Source organism: Lissotriton vulgaris, chromosome 2_1 (genome assembly GCF_964263255.1).
Source record: "Lissotriton vulgaris chromosome 2_1, aLisVul1.2, whole genome shotgun sequence".
NCBI lineage: Eukaryota > Metazoa > Chordata > Amphibia > Caudata > Salamandridae > Lissotriton > Lissotriton vulgaris.
This window is the reverse complement of record NC_141687.1, coordinates 1,402,018,634-1,402,045,567: the sequence shown is the minus strand read 5'-3', so window position 1 is coordinate 1,402,045,567 and position 26,934 is coordinate 1,402,018,634. Positions and strand designations below refer to the sequence as shown.

At 46.9% G+C, this 26,934-nt stretch overlaps 1 protein-coding gene across 1 annotated transcript in view; it reads right to left on the bottom strand.

Moving 5' to 3' along the window:
- The window catches only part of POU2AF2 (POU class 2 homeobox associating factor 2), a 316,692-nt gene that overhangs the window by 232,777 nt on the left and 56,981 nt on the right, over positions 1-26,934 (bottom strand). The gene's annotated exons all lie outside the window — the stretch shown is intronic.

Genomic DNA, 26,934 nt, shown 5'->3' with positions numbered 1-26,934 from the left:
CATGACTTTGTTTTTTAATGACCAGGTGGATTCACTCATATTTTCTTCCAGTTCTGGTACCCCTGTAAGGATCACGGTATAGGGGCTTGCTTCTGGGGGAAGATGGACTGGTCTCTTTGGACCAACTGGTTTAATGGGTGCTTCAGCAGCCTGTTGGGTGGTCGAGGGTTTAGGTGATGGGGGCTTAGAGTTCTTACTAGTGGGATCTGCACTTGTTGCTGGTTTTCCCTGTACATGTTTAGTGGAACCCTTAGTGTCTGTAGAGGTAGTTTGGTTAGTGGTTGGAGTTTTTGTTTTTTTTTCTATAGGTGGGGGAACTTTATGCGTTGTAGGTTGGGGCGCTGGTTTCTGTATAGTAACAGCCTGAACATGTTTGGTGGTCGTAGAGGCTAGTGGCTCTACGGTGGTTGCAGAAGGTTTGAGATGATTAACCTGGTTTGTTAGTCTAGCGAGCTGCTTCTCAATATTATTTAGCGTTCGCTCGATTGGGAGTAGTTGCAATTTTATAAAATCCTTAATTGAGTCAAAAACTTGTACAGTGAGTTCTAAACGATTAGTACTTACAGTGTCATGACCCCTGTGAGTCTCCTCCATCGAGGCAGCCAAAAGAGAAGAGTCATCCACGTTGTCAGGCAATGACTGTCTAGAGATCTTTGGAAGGTTAGTACGTGGAGGTTTTTTAGACCTAGTACGCTTCGGTAGACAGTGCGGCTTAGACTTGGGTAATGACCTTACACTGGTTTGTTTGGGAATGGCTCCCTCCTTGGACACCTTTTCGGGTTTCGGGGATGAGGCTACAGCTAAGGGTGAAGGCTGAGGTTGTGACTCTATCAAAGTTAACGGCACGGTTTGAGTGGGGCTGATCACCAAGGTAGGAGTTTTCTCCAGGTCATCCATAGAGGCTTCCCCTAGTGAGAGATGAGTGACTGATAAGTCGACGCTCATTGGGATGGTGTGAAGTTCAGCACGAATTTCTTGTAATAAAGGAGCGTTGGTTTCCTGGTGGATGGGTGTTTTGGCTAGAGCGAGGAGGCCCATAGAAGACCTCCGTGCTGCAGCAAGGTCCTGGGAGACACGTCTTTCAAGCAATACAATTCCCTGATTGATAGCATCGTTAGCTTTAGTAATAAATTGGTCTATTGGGCCAATTACTTCACCCGCTCCGTGGGCCGTTTTGTTCCTCAATGCCCTGGTAGTCATGTTAGCAGAAAAACACCCTTAGGGTGTAAAGCTAAAACAGTAGTGGTGAATGGCTCCCAATGCGGATGGTAATATACAAGGCGGGGAGGTAAGGATGAAAGAGGGTTGGCCCAGACCAGACTTGCCCTGGCTTGAACTGGCTTAAACGGGCCCGCCCTTGGCCCGGGCTTCGCCCGGGCGTCGACCCGCGCGCGTCCCGCGATGCGCGTGGTTATCCCTGTTTATATAATTGTGGTGAGATGTAAGGAAGGGGCGGTGCACTGGGAGGGGGCGCGGCTCACGCGGGAAGAGGAACAGCTGGTGTTGGTAACGCTGTGCCTCGCAGTCCCGGGGCCGCGCCTCTCACCTCCTCTGCGGCCACACGTCTCCTCCCTCAGGGACACAGAGTTCTTGTTAGAAGGCAGCTACTCCTGTAGCGAGGTCAGGTAGGGCTGGAATCACGCTGGAAATGCTGGAAACAACACAAACCTCAAAGCGAGCGGCTCCCGCGAAGCGGGGGCCGCGAGAGGTTAAGTACGCCTTGCAGGGGGCGGGGCACTGGGAGGGGGCGCGGCTCACGCGGGAAGAGGAACAGCTGGTGTTGGTAACGCTGTGCCTCGCAGTCCCGGGGCCGCGCCTCTCACCTCCTCTGCGGCCACACGTCTCCTCCCTCAGGGACACAGAGTTCTTGTTAGAAGGCAGCTACTCCTGTAGCGAGGTCAGGTAGGGCTGGAATCACGCTGGAAATGCTGGAAACAACACAAACCTCAAAGCGAGCGGCACCCGCGAAGCGGGGGCGGCGAGAGGTTAAGTACGCCTTGCAGGGGGCGGGGCACTGGGAGGGGGCGCGGCTCACGCGGGAAGAGGAACAGCTGGTGTTGGTAACGCTGTGCCTCGCAGTCCCGGGGCCGCGCCTCTCACCTCCTCTGCGGCCACACGTCTCCTCCCTCTGGGACACAGAGTTCTTGTTAGAAGGCAGCTACTCCTGTAGCGAGGTCAGGTAGGGCTGGAATCACGCTGGAAATGCTGGAAACAACACAAACCTCAAAGCGAGCCTTATTACATTTAATAAGTGCTAACGCTTGATTGGGAGCAGGTAAACATTTCATGTGTGGTGTCTGAGAAACTGTAATGAACCCTTTGGCTGCGGGCCGATTCCCCTGCTGTGCTGGGGGAAGGGGGGCGCGCACAGCGCCCCGGTGCTCATGACGAGCTCAGCTCTTCCTCAGCCACGTTTCTCGTGACTACGCCCGTTCCTTAGAACGCCCAGCACAGCAGGGGAATTAGCCCCGCACCTGAGCATTCTAACGGTCATGACGAGCTCAGCTCATCATGAGCACATGAGAACCGTGGCTCATGACGAGCTGAGCTCGTCATGAGCGTCTGAGGGGTTAAGTAAAATCCTCTTTAATGGTAAAGTCATATATTAAGTTACAAATTTTAAAATGCAACTTTTAAAAATGTTAGCATTTTCATGCCCTAACTATTTGGTACCTGCAGCCTGTTCCTGGGTCACATTACTGGCTGTAGTTGGTAGTTGGACTTTATTCTTCTCAGACAGCCACACAATAGAGTATTTAGGTGTGCCTGGATGGGCCATCAATTTGCAGGATGGGGAGGTGGAGCTGGACACAGACCCATTTGCAGCTGAATAGGTAATGCCATGCCTTCACACAAAGGACTTGTCACCACTGTATCATTCATGTAGTCAGCTTGGAGCCAGGACAGGAAGGCAGGAAACCTCAAGGACTTCAAAGGTAATTTTCTAGACACTTCTTCTACTTCAAAGAAGGTACCAGGTATAAAAACAGGAACCTCAGATTCACTCTTTAGGATACTCATGGATCTATGAATACTACAGAATAAGGACTACTGCCCTGCTACTCTGCTGTCTGCTGCCCTGCTTGCTAAGAAGGAAGACTGGACCTCCACCCTTTATCCCAGGCTGCAGTGACTCCAAGGGTCAGCTAGCTGACATCCTGTTCTGATCTACAGGGACATAACAAGCTCCATAGAATCCCTGCAGCTGCATAACAGACCTGTCGCCTGGACCTGCAACTTGACCTGCCTGAGCCCTGCTGGCTTCTGCTAAAGTGATTACTTGATCCCCAAGGGTGTCCCTCTGGTGCTGGACCCTTGGTGTGTCAATAGTTGAGCTTTCTCCTAAAGAAAAGGAAAACATCCTGAAGGTTTGGGCTCTTCGCAAACATGAATGGGCCATTTGCACCAAGATATTGCTCCTCGCGCCACCTGCCAATGCGAAGTACTGGTGAACCTGACTCTACCTACCACAGCGATGGCCTGTGACACCTGGAAATGTGAGATCTGCACTTTGCATTACACCTCGCGGTGAGCGCCAACATGAAGATCCAGCAATGACCGTCCACAACGCCCAACAGGATCATTGCGCACAGCAATGACTGTCCACAATGCCCAGCCTGCTATTCACTCTACTTCAATGACCTACTGCAATGCTCTCCCTGCTCCGGGCCACCCCTTCCATGGTGAACAGAAATGTTTGTGCTGAACTGTGATGTAGCTCTTTCAGCAGGAATAACCTGCTCCCTGTATCAGGCCCACGCTCCATTGCTATGGGTCTGAACTTGTGACTTTCACCTGGTCTCGCACGACAAGCTAACTGCGAGTGGTAGGAGCTTTACATACTTGAAATATATAGAAGTGTATATCTCCGGTTCTAGTGAATTAAGTTTTGTAATTTTGGTTTCAAATAATGTATTACATTGTACTCTATTTTTTCGAAATTGATGTGGGATTTATCTTATGTTGTGTTTTCACTTTATTACTGTTTGAAATGCTGCATAAATACTTTACTCATTGACTTTAAGTTAAGTCTGACTGCTATTGTGCCAAGCTACCAGAGGGTTAAGCACAGGTTAATTTGGGGTTTTCTTGTTTTTCACCCCGGCAGAGGCTATGGTTGAGTAGGGCATCGCCACCCCCACCCTTCTCCAGCAGTAACTCAATTTCCAACAAAAGGTATGTGACTATGGCATGAATGCCTGCTATTATATTATTACAGATTTATAAAATGCATGGTGATCTAATAAGGGTTTCCTAGTGCTATGCTCCTCAAGGTACCATAAGTCAAGCTATCACTACACACTGAACAACCAGGTTATTAACAGTTTGCAAAAGACTGAGAGGGAGCGATAAGACCTCACAGAAGATGGTAATGTCTTCCATAGCTTAGGGTCCGTGTATGAGAAATCCCGACCTCCCTTGGCGGGACTTTCTCCCTCTGGGAACTTTGGCAAGATCAAAATTGCTGGAAAGCAGAGAGAGATTTTGCTTGTAGGGCAACACCAATGATCTGGGGATAGTGGGGACCAGTGTTTGACATACATTTTTGCATGTAGCACAGAGCTTTAAACAGGATTCCCCACTCAATTGGTTTAGTGAATATAATAAAGGAGTATGGTCGTAGACATTAATTTAGGGGATGCAGTAAAAGTCCTGTGGCTACATTTTGCAATATAAATAAAAATAAATCCAGTATTTGTAAAGCATAAACAGCTACCCGAAGGCATCCCAGCACTGGTGGCCATCAGGAAGATTAAGCAAGCTATTACCCAGAGTCACATGGTGCTGGGCTGACCTGCTGCTTGTGCCAGAGATCGAACCATGAGCCCCAGATTCCAGCGTCAGTCGCCCTGGCCGCGGTGCCACACCTCTTCCTATTTGAAGCCACATGAGCCAGGCCTTAGGGACGCATAGGTAAAGAATATTGCCATAGTCAAGCCTGGAAATAATCAAGTCCTGAAACACTGCTCTTTGGACCGAGACAGGAAGACATCCAAGAATTTTTCTTAACCAACTTAAGATTCCCAAATAGATGGACGGACGCAACCTTGGTGATCTGATACAGCTATAGCTGTCTGTAGTAAGACCCATAAAATGCATATCCAGACAAAGGCTATCAGTGGCTAAGGCAGAGAAGTGTCACCTCACATGAAAAATAAAATGATAATAACATAGCATTATTATAATTTTATTTTTACGGTAGTGGGCTGGCACAGTTTTGATTAAGGCGTGGTGTGGGGCTGGGCTGTCATTGGCAGGGGGAGGAATGGTATGTGCACTTAAGTGCGCATGATGATTTGGCTGGCCGTCTCGGGCCGACCAAGACATCATGCTCACTTTGCATTTTCTTCACCCAGGCTGCATTACAGGGGCTCCCACTCCCTCGCTAAGCGCTGAGCCACGGCACTCAGACCAATCACGTTGCTGCAATCAGCAGCATCGGGATTGGCTAGGGAGCCTGGGTGCTTCCTGTTCCTGCCTTGTCGAAGTAGGAAGACTGGAGAAGAGGTGGCCAGGTAAGTCTAATTTTCTTTTTTTAAACTACCCTCCTGTCTCCCCTTTCCCCGCCCGCCTCAACAACACGGCCCCATAGCAACCGCTACTGTAGGCTATTCTCCAAAATATCTCTGCCACCAAATGCAAAATATTATAACTTAAATGCATAAATAAATAAATACATTGAAATTACAATAAAAAAATGAAGCTATTAACTTATTAAACAAAATAAAAATGAGAGTTTAGTAGAAACTTGACTGTGGATTTGTTCCAGGCCAACATGCATACCCAAATCATGTCAACTGAAGTAAATAGAACTGTATTCTACATTAAAACAATTTGAATGCTTAAGTTGTAATAGGACCTACTCATGTTGCTATCAAAAGCGTGGACTGCAGGTTGCTTTTTAAAGGCCAGGGATACTGCCATCACACTCTCCAGCCTGGGCCTTCCACAGTGGTGGTGGGCCTCTATACTGCTTAATTTCTAAAAGAGGTAGTGCCGGTTATCAAAGCACTGCTCAGAGACCCGGCTGGTCCTATTCAATGTAAGCGCATCGAATACCAAGCTTTTGTAGCCTTGAGTCCACTTCATGCCTGTTTACTCCACTGCCAGACACTCTCTGCCAATTCATCCCACTCTTACAGGTTTCTGCTTTCTCCTTGGTAACGTTTTTTACTGTCTTTCTCTCCCTCCTCCTTTTCCATTTGCCTGTATTTGCCTCAATTGCTCTCCAGAAATGTCTGATGAGGGCAAATGAGTGCTGGTCAACAAAAACGAGTGCTGGCAACCACCAGCTCAAATTAAGCATTGTGGCCCTCCGTTTCCCTTTATTGTGAGGGTCTATAGCAGAGCACACTCAGCTCCACACCCTCTGAATAAGAACAAAACACAAAACTAAACTTTGTATGTCTGCTTGGCATGTGCAGTTTGTAGATTTACCAAGCTGATAGAAAGAGCTCTGAGAGGAAGAGTGCCTGTAACTGTTCCTCAGAACTGTCCAATGGAAAGCTGCCAATAAGAAGGGTCGTAATTCGACTATATGGCAATCCTCGAAGGGCTAGCATGCAGATTAGTGTGTGTGCTGTTTTTTGGCCTGTTTGTGGGCCTATTTTGTGATCTGGTGGGTCAATTGTTACTGTTGATTTCCCTGATAATAACACAACTATTGTCTGCTGCAAGCACACATTAACACAGGCTTTCAGACCTTGCAAAACAAATTCACAGTTTGTCTTTACAAGTCCAAAACTGCCTCAATTTGCAAACATGGCCACTTTTTAGCTACATATTGCACTAAAGGGGCCACTTTTATTTTGGTGGCCAGGCCTATTTTCTGTCCTATCTGCCTGAGAAAGAAATAGAATTCCTGTTTGACCTTGAGTCTTTGACTTTAAAGGTTACTCTCAGGGTAAGGCAAGCTGGTATGTTGAGTCCGCACAAGGAAAAAGTGCATCCAGGACTTATCCAGGCGTATAAGGACTAATTTTTCCTAAGCCGCTAAGAGAGGAGAGCCCATGATGCCCAATGCGCTGTGCTGTCCTGAAGAAAACCAGCAAGACCCAACATTCTACTTGAACTCGTGACCAGGTGTCCCAGGGCAATTTCTGTGGTTTGAGGATATATGAGTAGCAGAACAGATGTTAGAGAAATTTTGCTCAAAGGGGTGGGTGAACGTTTGGACATCAGCTGTTTTCTAAATATGGACATTAGCTGTGTATACTGTTTTAAAAGCATAGCGATTTGCTTACAGTGCCCAATTTATTTAAAAACTGGGGTAATATTTAGTTTCAGAGCATTGGAATGCTAAAATGCTGTTTCATAGGGGCTTGTTTAAAAACAGTACATTTCCCATAGTTTACAACCTGGTTTACTACTTGTTTACATCACAACAACTTTGAATTGTCAAATGATCTTACTGGGTTTTTTAAGTCCTATGTCTCCATTCTCACTTATCTCCTTTTCGGCAAGCATTTGATAATTGTCTTCTAATAGCAACCAAAATACTATCATATTGGAGGCATGGATAAAAATTAGACTTCATTTAAACTCATCAACCCCATGATGCCAAAAAATGTATTTGGGTGGAACACCGTACCATACAGGGGACATGGGAATAACTATAGGGGGTCGGACAATACGCAAGGGACTAGGGGAATGGACCATTTGTTGCCATTTACCCCCTTTGAGGTCACTAACAGATTCGAAGCATTCTCAGGTTTGGATGACTGCGAATGACGGTTGGGGCCACCTGCTAACATGTCACCAATTTACTACACAAAAGGCAAAAAAGATAATCTGATTGCCCAAAATTATATTTTGGCTCCTGTACATACTATGACTATACAAGAATCTTGCCCCGTGATAGTCCCTCACCCTGAAATACAACTACCTGGGGAAGAAATAACATCACTCCCCCAGTTGGATAATGTGCCTAGGAAAACGCCCTGTGATACAATGGAACTGGCCCCTGTGACATCTACGGTTGTAACATCTCTAACTAACATTGAAATTCCTGGCAGCATAAGAACGTGGAACGTAGCGGGTCTTGCCCCAAAAATCAATGACGTAGACTGGCGATCAATAACTACGACCCACTCGATTATAGCTCTTCAGGAAACATGGGCTAGGGAGCAATCCCATTTGTTGGGATATAAAACTTTCTTCACCCCAGCAGTTCCTACCAAAATGGGTAGACACAAGGGAGGGCTGACTATATATCTGTCTATCTGTTCAGGTCCTACGGTCCAAGGGAGCTTCTTGGATTGCCCATATTACCATGTATTAAAGGCAACATGGGGATCTCTGGAAAACCTAGCTATCATTAACTTTTCTAATAACATCCCAATAGCACAAGTGGAATCCACAATTAATAAACTGTCAAGCACCCTTAAGATGATCGTAGATAGCTGTCCGGGAGACCTGGCTCTCATGTGGGTAGGGGACTTTAACTGTCCATTATGTCCAAGGAGCCCACAGGGAGTGTGCGGCTGGGAAGATGAAACTCTGGGGGTGACAAGCCACTTTGCCCATACAAAACTAGGGGACATGCTTAATAACTTACTGGTGGACCATTCTATGGCATTTATTAATGAGGCTTGTTCAGCGCCTAAAACATTTACACCTACATTTAATGCTAGAGGGGCAAAGTCAATTATTGATTTTACCTTACTCTCCTCACGTTATGCCCCACTAGTTAATAAATGGGAAACACTAACAAGTGGCATTAGTGACCATTACCCCATCTCAGTTACATTTAAGCCAAATCTGGATACACGGCCCCTTAATACCCAGTGCAATTATGATTTTAACCCTATTCTTGACCAGCGTAACAGATTTTGCATTAAATGGGAGAAGGTAATCCCAGAGAGTTTCCAAAAAAATGTAGTGAATATTTCCCATAAGGAAATCACTAAGTGTCTGACTCTAGAAGAGGACGAAGACCAAGTTCTGGTCTCCCTTAATAAAATCTGTTCTTCAATTAAACATCTTTTGACCAGAAACCCGCGTAACATAGTCAAGAGAACCCCAGGGTGGTTCGATCCAAACTGCTCCAGGGCATTGAGGGAACTCAAACAAGCACTGCATGCTACCCCACCAGATAGAGCAAAGGTTCAAAGGGCAAGGCGTAATTACCGTGTCGCTTTGACTAGAAGAAAGAAAGATCTAAAAGCTGAAGCCTGGGAAGCCCTCCATGCAGCAGCAACACAAAAGGACACTGTTGCCTTTTGGAAGGCTGTGAATGCTCCTTTTTATCAAGACGACCAAGGTCCACGTTTAGATAATGCCATTACGGCTCAGGAGTGGGTACGTCACTTCGAAGCCCTGTATGGCACCACGGTTTTTCCTGTACGTTCCCCCGAAACAGCAATAACCACGGATGTTGTGGATTCTCCGTTCCCTTTAGATATCCAATTTAAACTAGAGGAGGTATATAAAGCCCTAAGGGAAAGTTCAGCTTCGAAAGCACCAGGACCAGACTCTGTCCCTATTGATGTGTTTAAAACGTATCCAGACCTGTGGGCTCCGATACTCACCAGGGTCCTGAATTGCATGGCCAAAAGAGGTTTTATCCCAACATGGAAGGAGGCAATTTTGGTCCCGATTTACAAAAAGGGGGACAGGAATGATCCTGCCTGCTACCGACCCATCTCTTTGTTAGATGGTTTTATGAAGATGGCAGGCACGGTCATTCTTGCCCGCATTCAGGACTGGCTGGAGGGACAGGAAGTGCTATCACCTTTCCAGTATGGGTTCAGGGATGGGCAGGGGACAATTGAGCAGGGGCTAAATCTTTCCCTAATCATCTCGAAATATATACATGCAAGGAAATCCAACCTCTACGTGACATTTGTGGACCTCAGTTCAGCATTTGATTGCGTTCTGCACGATAACCTCTGGCAGACCCTGAGAGATATTGGGCTGGACAATAAAATAATAGATTACATCAGAGAACTCTATGTTCAGGCAGGTGCACGAGTAAGATATGGCCAGAGGGGGGAATGCACAGAGTTTTTTAAGATTAATAGAGGGGTAAGGCAGGGCTGCATATTGGCCCCCCTGCTATTTAACCTATATATTAATGGAGTGGGTTCTTGCTTAACACAACAGTATCATGATTATCCTGTAATCAAAGGCAAACCCATTCCTATCTTACTGTATGCTGGCGATGTGGCCATCCTCTCGCAGACCAAGGTGGGTCTACAGAAAGCTGTACAGACTTTCACCAATTTTATGAATATAAGAGGGCTACGCGTAAATGTCTCGAAGACGTTTACCATGTCGTGCGGCCCAAACAAACATAGATCACCGTGCCCAATTACTTTAAACGAAAGGAAGGTGGAGTTAGCTGACATATTTTGCTATTTAGGGGTTCACTTCGACAGGCAGGGCACCTGGAAGTCTGCTGTGAATGCAAGGGCCATGGCATTTAATAGAGCACTTGGCGTTCTTATGAGCTTTGCCAAACAAATAGGAAACAGGCCAGTCAAGGAGCTCCTTCAAATATTCAAATCAAAATGCGTGGGTATTGGGATCTATGGGGCTGGCATCTGGGGCTGGCAGCAAGTGGAGGCGATTCAGCGAATCGAGAATAGGTTCCTGCGTTTCTTAACTGCTACACCGAGGAGCACCCCTGTATATGTACTACATGCTGAAGTTGCTCTTATTTTCATCACGGACATTATAAAACTTGCCCCAGTTTTACTTTGGCATCACGTCTGGACCAACCCTGCCACAGAATTGAACAGATCTATCATAGAGGACTGCTTAAGCTGTGATGGGCTGAAAAATATCAAATGGCTTACTTACATTAAGAGCTTGGTCAGTGAGATCGGTCATCCTGAATACTTTACTGACCCAGCCTCACTGGAACTGCTCTCGCGATCCATGTTCAAAAAGATGTTGCTGGAACATTTGAAACTACAAAGGTGGAAGGGTGAAAGGACTAAAAAATCTGTCGTGAGCCACGATGAAGTGACATCTCAAAGGGGTCCCCAGTTGTATCTAGTACTAGATCATCCCCTACAGCAGAGGTCTTCAAACTTTTTTAGGTTTAGCCCCCCCAGCTGAATTTATTTAGATGTCGGGCCCCCCCACCACTTGACAAAAAATTCTGGTACCTGATATTCTACATAATTGACCGTCATCCGCATTTCCCAGTCCATATCTGGCTAATAATGTTAAACACAGTAAGAGTGTTTAGAAAACAGCAGGTTTGCGAGTTGGTGCGGTGAAATGACAGAAGCTTACTACACAGTCCAAAACTACATTTTTCAAGATAAAATGTGTGCAAATTGTTACGGGTTCTCCACTTAATTCTTGCAAAGCCTCCTCAAAGAAACTTCTGTGGCCAATAAAATGAGTACCATTCAAAGACTGTGGATGCATGATGCATGGATGGATGAGTGGATGGATGCATGATGGATGGGTGGGTGGATGGGTGGATGCATGATGGATGGGTGGGTGATGGATGGATGCATGATGGATGGATGGATGGCTGGATGGATGTGTGGATGGGTGATCCATCATCCATCCATGCATCCATCATGCACCCATCCATCCATCCATCATGCATCCATCCATCATTCATCCATCCACCCATCATGCATCCATCCATCCCCCATACATCCACATGCACCCATCCATCCATCCATCCATCATGCATCCATCCATCATTCATCCATCCACCCATCATGCATCCATCCATCCATCCATCCCCCATAGATCCACATGCACCCATCCATCCATCATTCATGCATCCATCCATCATTCATGCATCCATCCATCATTCATCCATCCACCCATCATGCATCCATTCATCCCCCCATACATCCACCAGCCACACATCATGCATCCATGCACCCATACATCCACCCATCCATCATCCATCCATCATTCACCCATCCATCCATCATTCACCCATCCACCCATCATGCATCCATCCATCCATCCCCCATACCTCCACCAGCCACACATCATGCATCCATGCACCCATTATCCACCCATCCATCATCCATCCATGCATCCATCATGCACCCATCAATCCATCCATCCACCCATCATGCATCCATCCATCATGCATCCATCCATATATTCCATCATTCATCCATCCATCATGCATCCTTCCATCCCCCATACAACATCTACCCATCCATCATCCATCCATGCATCCATCATGCATCCATCCATTCAAATATTCCATCATCCATCATCCATCCATGCATCCATCATGCACCCATCAATCCATCCATCCACCCATCATGCATCCATCCATCATGCATCCATCCATATATTCCATCATTCATCCATCCATCATGCATCCTTCCATCCCCCATACAACATCTACCCATCCATCATCCATCCATGCATCCATCATGCATCCATCCATTCAAATATTCCATCATTCATCCATCCATCATGCACCCATCCATCCATATTTTCCATAATTCGTCCATCCATCTATCTATCATGCATCCATCCATCCCCCATACACCATACACCCATCCATCACCAATCCATGCATCCATCATGCACCCATCCATCCATCCACCCATCATGCATCCATCCATCCATCCTATCACCCATACATCCACCACCAACCTCATGGCACACAATAATGTGATGCAGAATAATACTTATTTCATGCATAATTATAGTTATTTCACAAAGCCGCGTGCATGTGTTTTGTTTTTCATGCCGTACTTGCATGTTTCCAAAGCCTCTTACACCGCAGGAACCTCTTGTGCATTACAATAAGTTGACACCGCAGAAACCTAGCCTCGTTCTTGTGTTATTTGACACTGCATTCCAATAAGTTACCGCATTACAATAAGTTGACAGTCGCGATAAGCGTTGTAATCGCATGCGTAGTGAATGCATGCGATGCAAACGATACATCGATGTAATGGGTGTTTCTCGTCTTTTAAAGACCTTTTAGCATGTTAATGAGGCGTTGATAGTCTTCACCCCTTCTTGGGGCCCCTGCAGCTCCACTCTGCCTCTCCGCCGTGGGAAACAATGAAAGGTTAAATGTTATGGGGGAGTGCGCACCCCCCATGAGATGGCGTCGCGCCCCCCCAGGGGGGCGCGCCCCACAGTTTGAATAACTCTGCCCTACAGCATCGTAGGCTCCTGACATACTTTCGCCTGGAAACCTTTTTTCGACTTGTATCATTTCCTACCTGCAATGACTGGGGAGAGTAAAAAGGCTGTGTCCCGGTGATGACAAATCATTCCAATCAAACATACACTGTACTCTTTTTTGTACTTTATATAGCCATTCCAGACGACAAATCTTAAAACCTCTCTTGTTAACTTGGGGCCTAAGGAAAGCAAGAGATGCCTATAATAAACTCAGGTCCTTAGACGATTGTCTCACTATCAGTACAATGAGCCTCTTCTTGAACACTATATTAAGAGTGAGAAGGACCATCGTGATGGGATAATAAGAGTTAACTAAGCACTTTTAACTATCATGCATTTTAACTGATTGCACTGTTTTATTCTTTTTAAACTCCTTTTTTTAACCATAAAAATCAAATGTTAGTGATGCTTAATTCAGAATGGAAAAATGAAATTTTAATCTGTGATTTTATCGGTATACTTTTATGAATTGTGAATTCAATTCGAATAAAGTCTTTTGAACTGAACTGAACTCCTCAGTTCTTTACCCCCCAACATTTTTCAGACCCAAAAAGGGGTGGAGATGTGTTACATTGAGCTACATTCTGTGTATGACCTAAGGTTTGGTTTTATTGAAGTGGCCATGCAAAGTTGCAAACCAACGTGCAATACCACATGTAGGTAGAGCTTATCATCCTGCACATTGAAGAGAGGGATTTTTCTTGTTAGTATAGAGGTCTTTCCAAAGTTAGTATGGGTAATTGGTTGGGTCAGTTTATTTACTAATAAAAAGCACGCACCAAGACACTTCCTTGTCTAATGTCAAGTGCTGACTCTGGAATAGCATGGCCTAGTTTGTAATTTAGTTTTTGATCTGTAATATATGAGCTAACTGGAGATACAAAACAATTTTCTTAAAACAAGTTCAGCCTTTTTAGGTCTGGGTTCTGACAGTGCAGCTGCCAAACAGGCATATTGCTAATAGGTCTATGGGTATGCCTTAATCAACCATTGACTTTATTGCACTAGCCTTTTCGGCCATTGCCTTGTCAATCGCGCCTTGGCTGAGACCTGCAGAGAATTCATCTCTCACCTAATTCTATTGGCTGTTTTGTGCATCCTTCCATCTGCACTGTAGGGCTTCCAGTGGGCTGCATGAGAGTCTACTTTACAACTATAGCCATCCTGGATGCGCTGCTGGCTCCCCTATGTGTCTCACACTGTTCCTCTTCTGTTTCTCCTCTTTGTTTCTCTCCCACCCTTCCCTTCTGCACTCCTCATTCCCTCCACCTGCCACCATCTTGTTTCTCCCTCCTACCCCTTCCTCCTTCCCTTATGGGCTCTTCAACACCTACGCACTGATGGAGCTTGAACCCCCTTAACTAGATTTTTGACAACAACTGAATGAAACAACAAAATGACACACAAATGCAAATGTGCACATTGCACATGTTTAGGGAAATAAAAATGACAAGCATTGTAAGACTGCTTTGAACTGTAGAAATAGTAAGAATTCACATATTATATGTTTACCATGTCTAATAATCGTTTTTACTGATGGCTTAACAATGTCGAAATTAAAAGTCATAAAAGTATGTACTGAATAATATGTGAACTAATGTAAACTAAAATTGATAAAGTCATATACGCAAGCATTGGACATGCGACAGGCGTTCGACACGCTGAGCTGGGAATATATGCGGGACACCCTGGGCATATATGGGATACCTGCTGAGTGCAGCAATTGTGTTAGGTTATTGTACGCTGCCCCGACTGCTCGTGTTAGGACTAGAGGTCATATTTCCAAGGCATATTGGGTTCACAGGGGTATCAGACAAGCCTGCCCCCTGTTCCCTCATGCACACAAACCTTCCATGTCTGCCCACAATTGGAGCATACCAGTTGGAGCGGTGACATACGCCGCTTCGCTATATGCTGATGATTTAATATTGTATACCTGGGATTTATACAGTGGAATCCCTTCTGCAGCAGTGACTTTTGAGGAGTTTGAACTGGTGTCCCGTCTGCACATAAATTTTGACAAATCAGTGGCTTACTTCTTCTAACACCTGGATGCTCCATGTAGGATAGGCTTTGGAGATAACAAGGTACAGTGGCTCCAGTTACGTTTAAGTATTTGGGTGTGCAAATATATAGAACGCAAAAAGACACAGTGGATGGTAATGTTCAGAAGGCAATACATGCGCTGCATTCTCAAATATCGTTCTGGATTACACTGCCGTTATCAGTCATGGGAAGCCTAGCCATCGCTAAAATGGTAATGCTGCCTAGAGTGCTGTACTATTCACGACAATCCCAATATTTTCCTCAAGGCACATATATTCAGGGTACTAGACTCCTTACTGATAGAACTAGTGTGGAGCACAGGTAGAAGAAGAGTGGCGCTTAAGAAGTTACAACTACCATCGACTGCTGGGGTGGTGGGAGCGCCCGACTTCAGGGCTTATTGTATGGCGAGCCAGTTACAATGGCTCTCATTCTGGCTTGTGGGTCGCATTCTGCAGGAGATTGGTTACACGCCCAGGATGTTGTCGCGAGGTAAATTGCATGCAAAATTATATAGCGAGCACCCAGTTGATACTCTGCACTCTCCACTACTGCAAATAGCATTGAAATATTGGAATTGTGCCAAGAGGTACATTCGCTCATAAGTACCATACACACCAAATATCCCTATTGTAGGACTACCTATCCCATCGGGAGTAGTCACCCAAAGACAGATAGTAGGCTGGGTGAAAAAAGGGATAACAATGGTGGGAACCTTATTCCAAGAGGGCATATTAATCTCTCATGCTGACTTCACAAATGCTAACGGATTGATGGACACCTTATTCCTCTTACATGCGAGATTGTCGCGCTGTGTGAAACAACTGTGGGCCCCAAATGGACAAGAACCACCCATGAATGAATTAGTGCACATGCTTCATTTAATGGGCAATGGTAGACATTTAACAAAATGGTTTATGTGGGTATAAGAGGGACAGCAATAACGCCCCTTGGGGCGTTGCAAACTAAATGGGAAGCAGATGTCGTAGGGGGACTTACAGACAACGAATGGACAAGGGTACCTGCATACCCAAAGATGGTGTCCCGCAATGCGCGGTTCAAATGTATTCAATTCTTGATCATTGAGACAGCAGAGCTCACTACGCATAGGCTCCAAAAGATGTTTCCTGCCGCCCTACCAAATTGCAGGTGCTGCGTCAAGGCGGATGCTGGGTTTGTACACATGCTGTGGTCAAGTCCAGCGCTAATACATTATTAGGCGCAGATTGCACAGGTGCTTACTGATATTATAGGGGACAATACTTGGAATGTAGCAAAGAGCTGTTTGCTGGGGTTATACCATCAACCCAAAGTGTACAGGGTACAAGCGCATTTTGCCAACCTTACGCTCTTACTAGCAAAGAATATGAGTATTAAAGGGGGGGGCCCTAAAAACTCAGGACCTGGGTCCGTGGGTCAGTACAAAAAAGGTTTGGTCTGAGTTAAAACAGTATCAAATAATTTCAAATAAACACCCACTCACCATTGAATTTGAAAAATGGGTCGGAATAATGGAACAAATTATTCATTTCATACATTTTGGCATTTTAATCATGCAAGGTCAGAACGATCCAATTGCAGCCAAAGTTAAAGAGTAAACATATTATATCCATGTAATTATAATATCATTACATTCGGTATTCAAAAGAAGGTGCTCTCAGTGAAGAAAGGGGGGGAAATAAGTGAGTAAGTGAAAGGGACAGGGTAAAGGTGTGGTGACAAAAGTGGTTACATCCAAATTAACGATTGCAAAACCTCTACAAACAAGTTAATGAGCAAAGGTTCCCAAAGTCACATCACACATAGGTAACAAGAGTCCATCGCTTATTTAGCTCCTATGGTGTGTAGAGTGGAGGCGTAGTTCTACGTTTCGACCCCTGGTTACGCTAAAGGGCAATTCACGGCCTCATGGTGGGGTCTTCATCAGGAAGAGAAAGGGAGAGCCTATAAAATAATTTGAACACAGAGTTCAGTAACTCCAAGGTGAGATAGGTGATAATATACAAGGGGTAGATAGACGTGGGTGGTTACCTACGTCATCAGACGGTCATCATATGTTCCGTCTGCGAAAAGGGGCTCCCTCGAGCTCCACAGTGTACTGAAAAAACAATTAAAAGGTGCCGTCAGGGCCCTGAGACTTGTTGCATTAAAAAATAGCCGGGGGTGATAGGTCAGAAGGGACTTACTTGGCGTGTAGGTCAACACACAGCCGATGGGCACATATAGTTAGATCCTCGGTGTGTAATTTATGCTGTAAGGAAAAGGGGAGTTGTATTTAGCATGATGGATTAAGTATGCGCGTACTAACACGACTGTGCACCCTCTCGAACACAGCCCTTTTAAAAGAACTCTCTCAACTCATGTTAATACTTCGCCTGGAGGTGAGACGACTCATGCGAGACGCTCCCTTGAACGGGCAAGACTAGCCTCGTTTCTAATTGGACCCGCGAGTCGGGCCCCTTTTTCTATTAGTCACTGGCATTGAGCGCCTGCACCGCGAGCACACTCGGATGCAGGACGCCGACGGTGAAACAGCACGGCTGTGCGTTCCCGTTTTTCAAGGTAAGGACCATCCAGATTAGCGCGTTTCTTCAGAAACACTCGCTCTTTTTGTTAGTACGCGCATACTTAATCCATCATGCTAAATACAACTCCCCTTTTCCTTACAGCATAAATTACACACCGAGGATCTAACTATATGTGCCCATCGGCTGTGTGTTGACCTACACGCCAAGTAAGTCCCTTCTGACCTATCACCCCCGGCTATTTTTTAATGCAACAAGTCTCAGGGCCCTGACGGCACCTTTTAATTGTTTTTTCAGTACACTGTGGAGCTCGAGGGAGCCCCTTTTCGCAGACGGAACATATGATGACCGTCTGATGACGTAGGTAACCACCCACGTCTATCTACCCCTTGTATATTATCACCTATCTCACCTTGGAGTTACTGAACTCTGTGTTCAAATTATTTTATAGGCTCTCCCTTTCTCTTCCTGATGAAGACCCCACCATGAGGCCGTGAATTGCCCTTTAGCGTAACCAGGGGTCGAAACGTAGAACTACGCCTCCACTCTACACACCATAGGAGCTAAATAAGCGATGGACTCTTGTTACCTATGTGTGATGTGACTTTGGGAACCTTTGCTCATTAACTTGTTTGTAGAGGTTTTGCAATCGTTAATTTGGATGTAACCACTTTTGTCACCACACCTTTACCCTGTCCCTTTCACTTACTCACTTATTTCCCCCCCTTTCTTCACTGAGAGCACCTTCTTTTGAATACCGAATGTAATGATATTATAATTACATGGATATAATATGTTTACTCTTTAACTTTGGCTGCAATTGGATCGTTCTGACCTTGCATGATTAAAATGCCAAAATGTATGAAATGAATAATTTGTTCCATTATTCCGACCCATTTTTCAAATTCAATGGTGAGTGGGTGTTTATTTGAAATTATTTGATACTGTTTTAACTCAGACCAAACCTTTTTTGTACTTACTAGCAAAGAAGCATATTAGATGGTCGAAGGAAGTCAGCTAGGCCACCCAACTTTATAGTCCTGGAGGGAGGAAGTGATAAGGAGTAGTTTCTTTTCTGTAACTCCAGTTCTGTAGTAGGGGTATCTCTGTTATAGTCATAATCTAGTGAATAGTCCCACCCATGTGCATGGACCCCGGAGCAATCAAAAATAACCTCTAAAGTGTCGAAAAAATGCAGAACTGCATAGACACTTAAGAGAGAATTTAAAGACATATAATGCAGCCCAAAAAAGGCTACACTGTCCAGTACTTCAGCTAGAAATTCCACCAAAAATCCACAAAAACAGCAAAGCCTGTCCAGATTTCCATTGTCTTCAGTACAAACCCCTCTGGAATATAGAGAGGAAGACCTGGACAGACAAGCCCCATAGGCTGCCATTATGTGTCTCAGAATAGGGTACTGTGCCTTTAAGAGAACTTTCCAGAACTTCACAGTATCCCAGAATGCCCTGCAGGTCTCTCATACTTTCAGTTCTTTTTGAAGGCGTAACACGCCAGACCTGTAGCATTTCTCACATGAATATCTCTCTCACTCTCCACCGGGGAGGAGGGCGGGCGCTTATGACTATAACAGAGATACCCCTACTACAGAACTGGAGTTACAGAAAAGAAACTACTCCTTCTGTAGTAGGGGATCTCTGTGTATAGTCATAATCTAGTGAATAGAATGGCAAGCCCATCCCCACACCAAAGCGGCGGTGGAGAAAAGAAACCAACACCACTATTGTGCGAACAAATTCCGCAGCAAAGCCTGTCCAACCTGAGCATCTGCTCTGGCATCAGCGTCCAGACAGTAATGCTTAGCAAAGGTATGAACCGACTTCCAAGTGGCGGCCTTGCAAATTTCTGCAATCGGCACATTACGGAGCAATGCTGTCGTGGCAGTTTTGCCCCTGGTGGAATGAGCCTTAGGCTTACCCCCTAAGGTCTTATTAGCTCTCTGGTAACATAGTTGTATGCAGGACACAATCCACCTAGAAATGGACTGCTTAGAGGTCGCAAGACCCGTCCTGACTGATCCGTAATTGATAAACAATTGGTCTGACCTATGAATATCTTTAGTCTTAGCCAGATAAAATTTCAACACCCTCCGCACATCCAGGGAATGTAAGGACCTTTCCGCTGGAGATGAAGGGTTCTGAAAAAACGTAGGCAAAGTTATGGTTTGGTTGACATGAAAGTCAGAAATAACCTTGGGAAGAAATTTAGGGTGAGTACGCATAACAACCTTAGCAGCATGAAATACAGTATAAGGTTCATTACAACACAACGCCTGAATTTCACTCACCCTGCGGGCCGATGTAATGGCCATGAGGAACGCCGCCTTCCAGGACAGGTGCTGCAACGAAGCCTTATGAATGGGTTCAAAAGGCTCCTTCATCAAACTGGACAGCACCACATTCAATTCCCATGAAGGCGAAGGGAGCCTGACAGGAGGGAACACTTTCTTCAAGCCTTCCAAAAAATCTTTGATCACAGGGATCTGAAAGAAGGAAGTCTGTGAAGGGCTTTTCCTGTAGGCAGTCAATGCAGCGAGATGAACCCTAATAGAGTGAACATTAAGGCCAGATCGCGCCAAATGTAGAAGGTAGGGAAGGATGACGTCTTCCTTGCACGTCGTAGGATCATAGTTCCTGGACACACACCAGAAACAAAACCTCTTCCACTTGTAAGCATAGGACGTCCGAGTAGAGGGCCTCTTAGACTCCTTCAGTATGTCCATGCAATCTTCAGGTAGATTCAAATGGCCATATTGCACTACCTCAGGAGCCATGCCGCCAAACTCAAGGATGAGAGGTTGGGGTGCACCATCTGCCCCCCGAACTTCGTGAGAAGGTCCGGCCTGCATGGCAACCGTATGTGTGGAAGGAGGGACCGGTGTAGGAGATCCGTGAACCACCACTGTCTGGGCCATTCCGGGGCAATCAGGATCATTCGTGCCCTGGACCTGGACAGCTTGATGAGCACCACCGGAATCAGGGGAATGGGCGGAAAAGCGGAAACAAAGCTATTCGACCAGTTGATCCAGAGTGCATTCCCCAGCGTCCCTTGCTGGTAGTACCTGGAGACGAAGTCTCTGCATTTGCTGTTTTCGGCGGTGGCGAACAGATCTACGTCTGGAGTCCCCCACCTTGCGAAGACTTCTCCTAGTACGTCGTCGTTTATGACCCACTCGTGGTTTTCCTGAATCAGTCTGCTCAGTGCGTCCGCCTGGACATTCTGCACACCCGGCAGATGGGTAGCCGTTATCGTCAATCCTCTTGCCAGAAGCCAGTGCCAGATCGTCTGCGCCTCCCGAGACAGGGTGCGCGATCTCGACCCCCCCTGCTTGTTGAGGTAATACATCGTGGTCGTATTGTCCGTCTGTACAAGCAGAGAGGTGGTCCGGAAGGACGGATGAAAGGCCTTCAGCGCCAAGTGAACAGCTCTGAGTTCCAGGAAATTGATGTGATACGTGGACTCCGCCCGAGACCACGTGCCTTGGATCTGTAAGTCTCCCGAATGCGCTCCCCAGCCCTGGAGCGAAGTATCCGTCACGATCGTCTGAGTAGGAATGTCCTTGTGGAAGGGAACCCCTCTGAGGAGATTTTCTGCTGAACACCACCATTTCAGAGACTGAAGAGCATGCACAGACAGTCGTATCTTGTCGTCCCAAGATCCTTTCCTCTGGTCCCATTGATCCTCCAAGCACTCCTGCAGAGGCCTCATGTGTAGTCGTGCATGAGGAGTGAGGAAGATACAAGAGGCCATCGACCCCAGTAGAGAAGACACCGTCCTCACTGTTGTAGATGGAGCGGTCATAAGAGCCTGAGCCTTCCGAAGGATCGATCTCCATTGCTCCTCCGAAGGAGACACGCTTGCTGACAGCGTATTGATGGTGGCCCCCAAGTATTGAATACATTGGACCGGGATCGGGACAGACTTGGACATGTTGATGTGCAACCCCAGCTTGTTCAAGAGAACGCACGTCTTCTGGAAGTCTGCTTGAGCTTCTGAGAAGGAGGAGGCCTTGATCAACCAATCGTCCAGGTACGGGTAGACAAACACCCTGTCTTTCCTCAGGTGTGCCGCTACCACTGCCATGCACTTCGAGAATGTCCTGGGTGCAGATTTCAGTCCGAAAGGCAGTACCGTGTATTGGTAATGATTGGTGCCGACTTGAAATCGCAGAAACTTCCTGTGTTTGTGTGCAATGGGCACGTGGAAGTACGCATCTTGTAGGTCTATGGCACAAAGCCAGTCCCCCTGTTGCAACTGAGGATAAATCTGATGCAACGACAGCATGCAAAACTTTTCTCTGCGAATCCACTTGTTTGCCTGTCGCAAGTCCAGAATGGGCCTGAACTCGTTCGTGTCCTTCTTGCGAACCAGAAAGAACCGGGAGTACAGACGTCTTCCTCTTTGAGACAGAGGTACGTCTTCTATCGCCCTTTTCCTCAACAGGATATCGGCCTCCGCCTGGAGCTCGCGCAGTTGATACTGCGAGCTGACCGGAGGGATAGCTGGAGGAGGGCTGATGAATCGAAGACTGTATCCATTGCAAACAATATTCAGCACCCACTTGTCCTGAGTAATTTTTCTCCACTCTGCCAGAAAAAATTGAACACTTCCCCCCACCGGAGCGGGTAACGGATGACGGGGAAGTAACCGCTCAGGGTCGAGACCCGGCCGGGCCCTTGGTCACGGTAGAGGACTGCTGTCCACCTCTACCCCTCTGACGTTTTTGGAAAGGTCTTCGGAACTGCTGCTGTTGTTGCTGCTGCTGTTGTCCCGAAGACTGTCCTCTTCCTTGCCCCTGTGAGCCGAACCGCCGTTGGAACTGGCGGTAGGGTTTCTTGTCTTTGGGCTTCTCCAAGCCCACTGCCGTCAGGGTCTCAGCCTCGGCCTTCATCCGGGCCATCTCGTCATCTGCGTGCTTACCGAAGAGCGTGTCCCCGGAAAACGGCAGGTTGGCCACTCGCTGCTGCGCCTCAGGCTTGAGAGACGTAAGCCTGAGCCAAGCATGGCGGCGCTGGTTGATACCGTGGCAGTAGCCATGTGCAGCTAACAAGGATATATCCGCCGCTGCACTGATGGCCTGGTTCGAGACCAGCATCCCCTCCTTGACGATTTCCATGAAGTCCTCCCTCCTGTCACGCGTCACAAGGTCCGCGAACTGCTCCATGGAATCCCAAAGCGCACGGTCATATCGTCCCAGTAATGCCGAGTCGCTGGAAGCCTTCATTGTCGTGGAAGAAGTCCCACACGCCTTCCTTCCCGCCGAATCAATCCAGCGGCTCTCCTTGTCCGGAGGCACGGTGGAGGACGGGGAAGTAGAATGTTGCTTTCTGGCCGCCGTCACTATCACTGAGTCGGGGACTGGGTCCATCCTCAGGAAGGCAGGGTCCGAGTCCGGTGCCCTGTATTTTTTCAAAAGTCTGGACGGGGCAGCCTTCACCACCGCCGGTGTAAGAAACAGTTCTCGTGCCGGTTCAACCAGTCCCGGAACCAAGGGCAACAGAGGGCGAGACAGGTGCTTCTTGTGCAAAGTCTCGAATATCACGGACGTCGTAGGTGTAGGAGCCGTCACCGTGATACCCAACTTCGCAGCCCCCCTCAGGAGAACCTCCTGGAATGTACCGATGTCATCGATAGGAGACACCCTAGTCTCCGGGGAATTGGACAAAGTAGGGGAATAGGAGCGGTTCCTAGAAGACGTATCGGTCCTGGATCCATGTCTCCTATGGTGCCGTCTGGAACGGGTGGAGGACCTGTGCCTGCTCCTTGATCGTTCTCTCCGTCTGGAGCGAGACTTCGATCTCTTGGGCCTCGGCCGGTCCACCGGCTTCTCCGGGGTGGCCGACTTGGGCTTACGTGGTTCCTTAGATTTAGGAGTCTTCTTGGGAGGGGTCGGGAGCCTGGGCAACGAGACCGACCTCGGCGGAACCGGTGGGGGCTTTTCAGGCAGAGGAGGCAACGGAGGAGGGGTAGGAGTCCTTGGACGCGGGCCTCTAGGTAACGGAAGAGGAGGTGGAACAGACTTCTTTGGAGTATACACCTCCGAGTACACCGATCCCGGTGACCCACCATCCTTCCCGGGCTGAGGGGAGCCCCCCACAGCCCTAGGCCGCTTAGTACGATCCCTCGACGCCGCTGACCGGTGTTCAGGCGTCGACCGACGGCCCCTCGACGTCGAGCGTCCCTTCGGCGTCGACCGTCTCCTCCTCTTCGGTGTCGAACGGCTGCCATGTCTCGACGTCGACCCGGACCATCTTGACGACGATCCTCTGCGTCTTGACGGCGATCTTTTGCGCCTCGACGACGACCGCCTCGACGTCGCCTTGGAGTGTCTCGACGTCGACCTCGACGGCGACCTCCTTCGCCTCGACGGCGAACGCTTCCGTCTCGCCGGCGAATGCTTCTGCGTCGATGGCGGGCTCGACGACGAGGATCCCCTCGACGACGACAAAGCCTTGCGTCTTGACGGCGATCGACGGTATCGCCTCGGCGGCGAGCGGCGACGCCGGGCCTGTCGACGCCGGGAGCTCGACGTCGACGCCGAAGACAGCGACGATGACAATGTCTCTGTGTTCGACGGCGGCCTATGCAGGTCCCTCGACGTCGACGGGCGACGTTTCCTCGACCCAGAGCCCTGGGGAGACGGGGAGACGGCCTTGGACTTCCCCCTCGACGTCTTGGTGGGTGCCACTAACCCAGACGGAGAATGGGGACGTGTGCTGGGCTTCCTGCCCCCGGGGAGCCCCCCAGGGGCCTCAGCATGGGCAGATGAAGCCCCTCCAGACCCACCTTGCGTCTTCTGTCTTCTTTCTTCTAGTCCCTGAAGCCTGATCTTCAGTCTGTCCTTCAGGGTCCTGCCAGAGAAACCTTGGCAGATCCCACACTCCTCAGGGATGTGGGAAGAGGGAAGGCAGAGGATGCAGACCTCATGGGGGTCTGACTTGGCCTTCTTCCTGGAGCACTCCGGGCATTTGTCGAATAATGCAGGCATTATGGACGACCAAGGGGTGCAAGAAACCAAGAAGAAAGCTTCAAAGTACTTAAAAAGTACACAAAATCGAGTTTAGTGCAAAGAACACCAACAAAAACCCTTGAAAAGGGAGAGCTCAATGCTCCAGGGTCCTGCTTGCAGGAGCCGGAAAAAAGAACTGAAAGTATGAGAGACCTGCAGGGCATTCTGGGATACTGTGAAGTTCTGGAAAGTTCTCTTAAAGGCACAGTACCCTATTCTGAGACACATAATGGCAGCCTATGGGGCTTGCCTGTCCAGGTCTTCCTCTCTATATTCCAGAGGGGTTTGTACTGAAGACAATGGAAATCTGGACAGGCTTTGCTGTTTTTGTGGATTTTTGGTGGAATTTCTAGCTGAAGTACTGGACAGTGTAGCCTTTTTTGGGCTGCATTATATGTCTTTAAATTCTCTCTTAAGTGTCTATGCAGTTCTGCATTTTTTCGACACTTTAGAGATTATTTTTGATTGCTCCGGGGTCCACGCACATGGGCGGGACTATTCACTAGATTATGACTATACACAGAGATCTCCTACTACAGAAAATGGTGTTTCGCGAAAGTGCTGCCATACACCGAGAAGTACAAAGAGGACTGAGAAAGATACAAATAGCGATGGTGTGGGATGGCTGTGTGAGGCGTTTAAAAGCTGGGAGGAAACAACATAGGTAGAAGTGATATGAGCATGACTACGGCTGGCAAATGATGTGGTGGGGATAGATGCTGCTTATAAGATATCCCTGAGTATCTTGGGTTGGGGTGGACTGTGTTCCAAGTCCTGGATCTTGTACAGGTCTTTATGCGAAATGTTACTATATTACTCTGTCTACGAGACGGATACAGATGGTGCTCCCAGCTTGATAACTGCGGGTGGGGGGGGGGGATATTTAGGATAATTGCATTGTTGTATCAGAAATAATTGAAATCTCACAATGTAAGGCAAAGATATAGACTGGAATGTCTACTGTCAGGAGATGTATGCACAGTAATGCAGTGTTGTCGTAGACCTAAGCACTTTGCAATGATGCACTGGTACCTTGTTAATGTACGTGTTAGCTGTGTGCATGTCAGCGTGCCACACGATCTGCATTGTAATTTACTGGGATTATGGAAGATGATATTTATGTCTTTGAAAAAAAACTTTTAAAACTTTGTGTTTAAAAAAAAAGTCATATACGTAAGCATACGTGGATCTCGATTTTAATGTGCAATATTTATAACAAATGTAAAAGCCATCTTTTAATACTTCCATTGTATGCACCATAGAGATCGAAAAGCAGGTGCAAAAGTTCACAATATAACTTACATTAATTAAACTTTCAGAGTAGCTGCTTTACATTGGTAAGAATCTAGATTTATTGAAACAACGATTATACGTTTTTTAAAATTATTTTACCTAAAGGTACTTTGTGGCTTGTAGTAATAGGCCATACTTAGGACTAAACATTTCTATGCATTCATCTGTCACAACTTTTAATACTTGATTTTTTTTACATGAATGCTTAGTAGTGTTTATTATGCTTGGATTTAATGGCACATTTGTTTATTAATAAATTATTTTTCCTAGGGTCGCATTTTACTTCATGGAGGGATGTGAAAGGATTCTGCTTGCAAGTTCATGTAACTTTTTCTGGTCTTTCACATGACATTACTAAAGCCTAAAGGATATTTTTCTGCTGACACTTTGACATGGTTGTGCACGTGAGAACCTGAACTCTTGACACCAGTACATGAAAAGCAGCATTCTGAGTTGTTCTTTGTGGACTAACCTGTATGCCTGGAACAGACAATTGATTCCAATGGAAGGTAAGGGAACATTCTCTAAAGTATCTTCTTTTGCACCTTGTGAGCAGATGATAGCCACATGAGTGACAGACCATTGTGGGGCGATGATTGATGTCACCTCTGGATGCAGCAAGTAATATATTATTGAGAGGACTGTTGGCAGAGAGAGCTTTTTCAGACTTGATGCTGTATTAGACACTTTCTGATGCTCTCAGAGACATGCTCTCAGACTGAGACATGTTTTCCTTGGCAGTCCTTGTTTCCTCGATGCTGATGCTGCTGATGCTGCTGATGCTGACTTTCCTTTTTTTCTTGCTACCTTTGGAACTCATGTCAGTGACGTTCGCTGACACTACTGGTTCACCAGTTTTTGTTACTTTTCCCTAAACTTAACTTTGACTGAAACATATGCCTA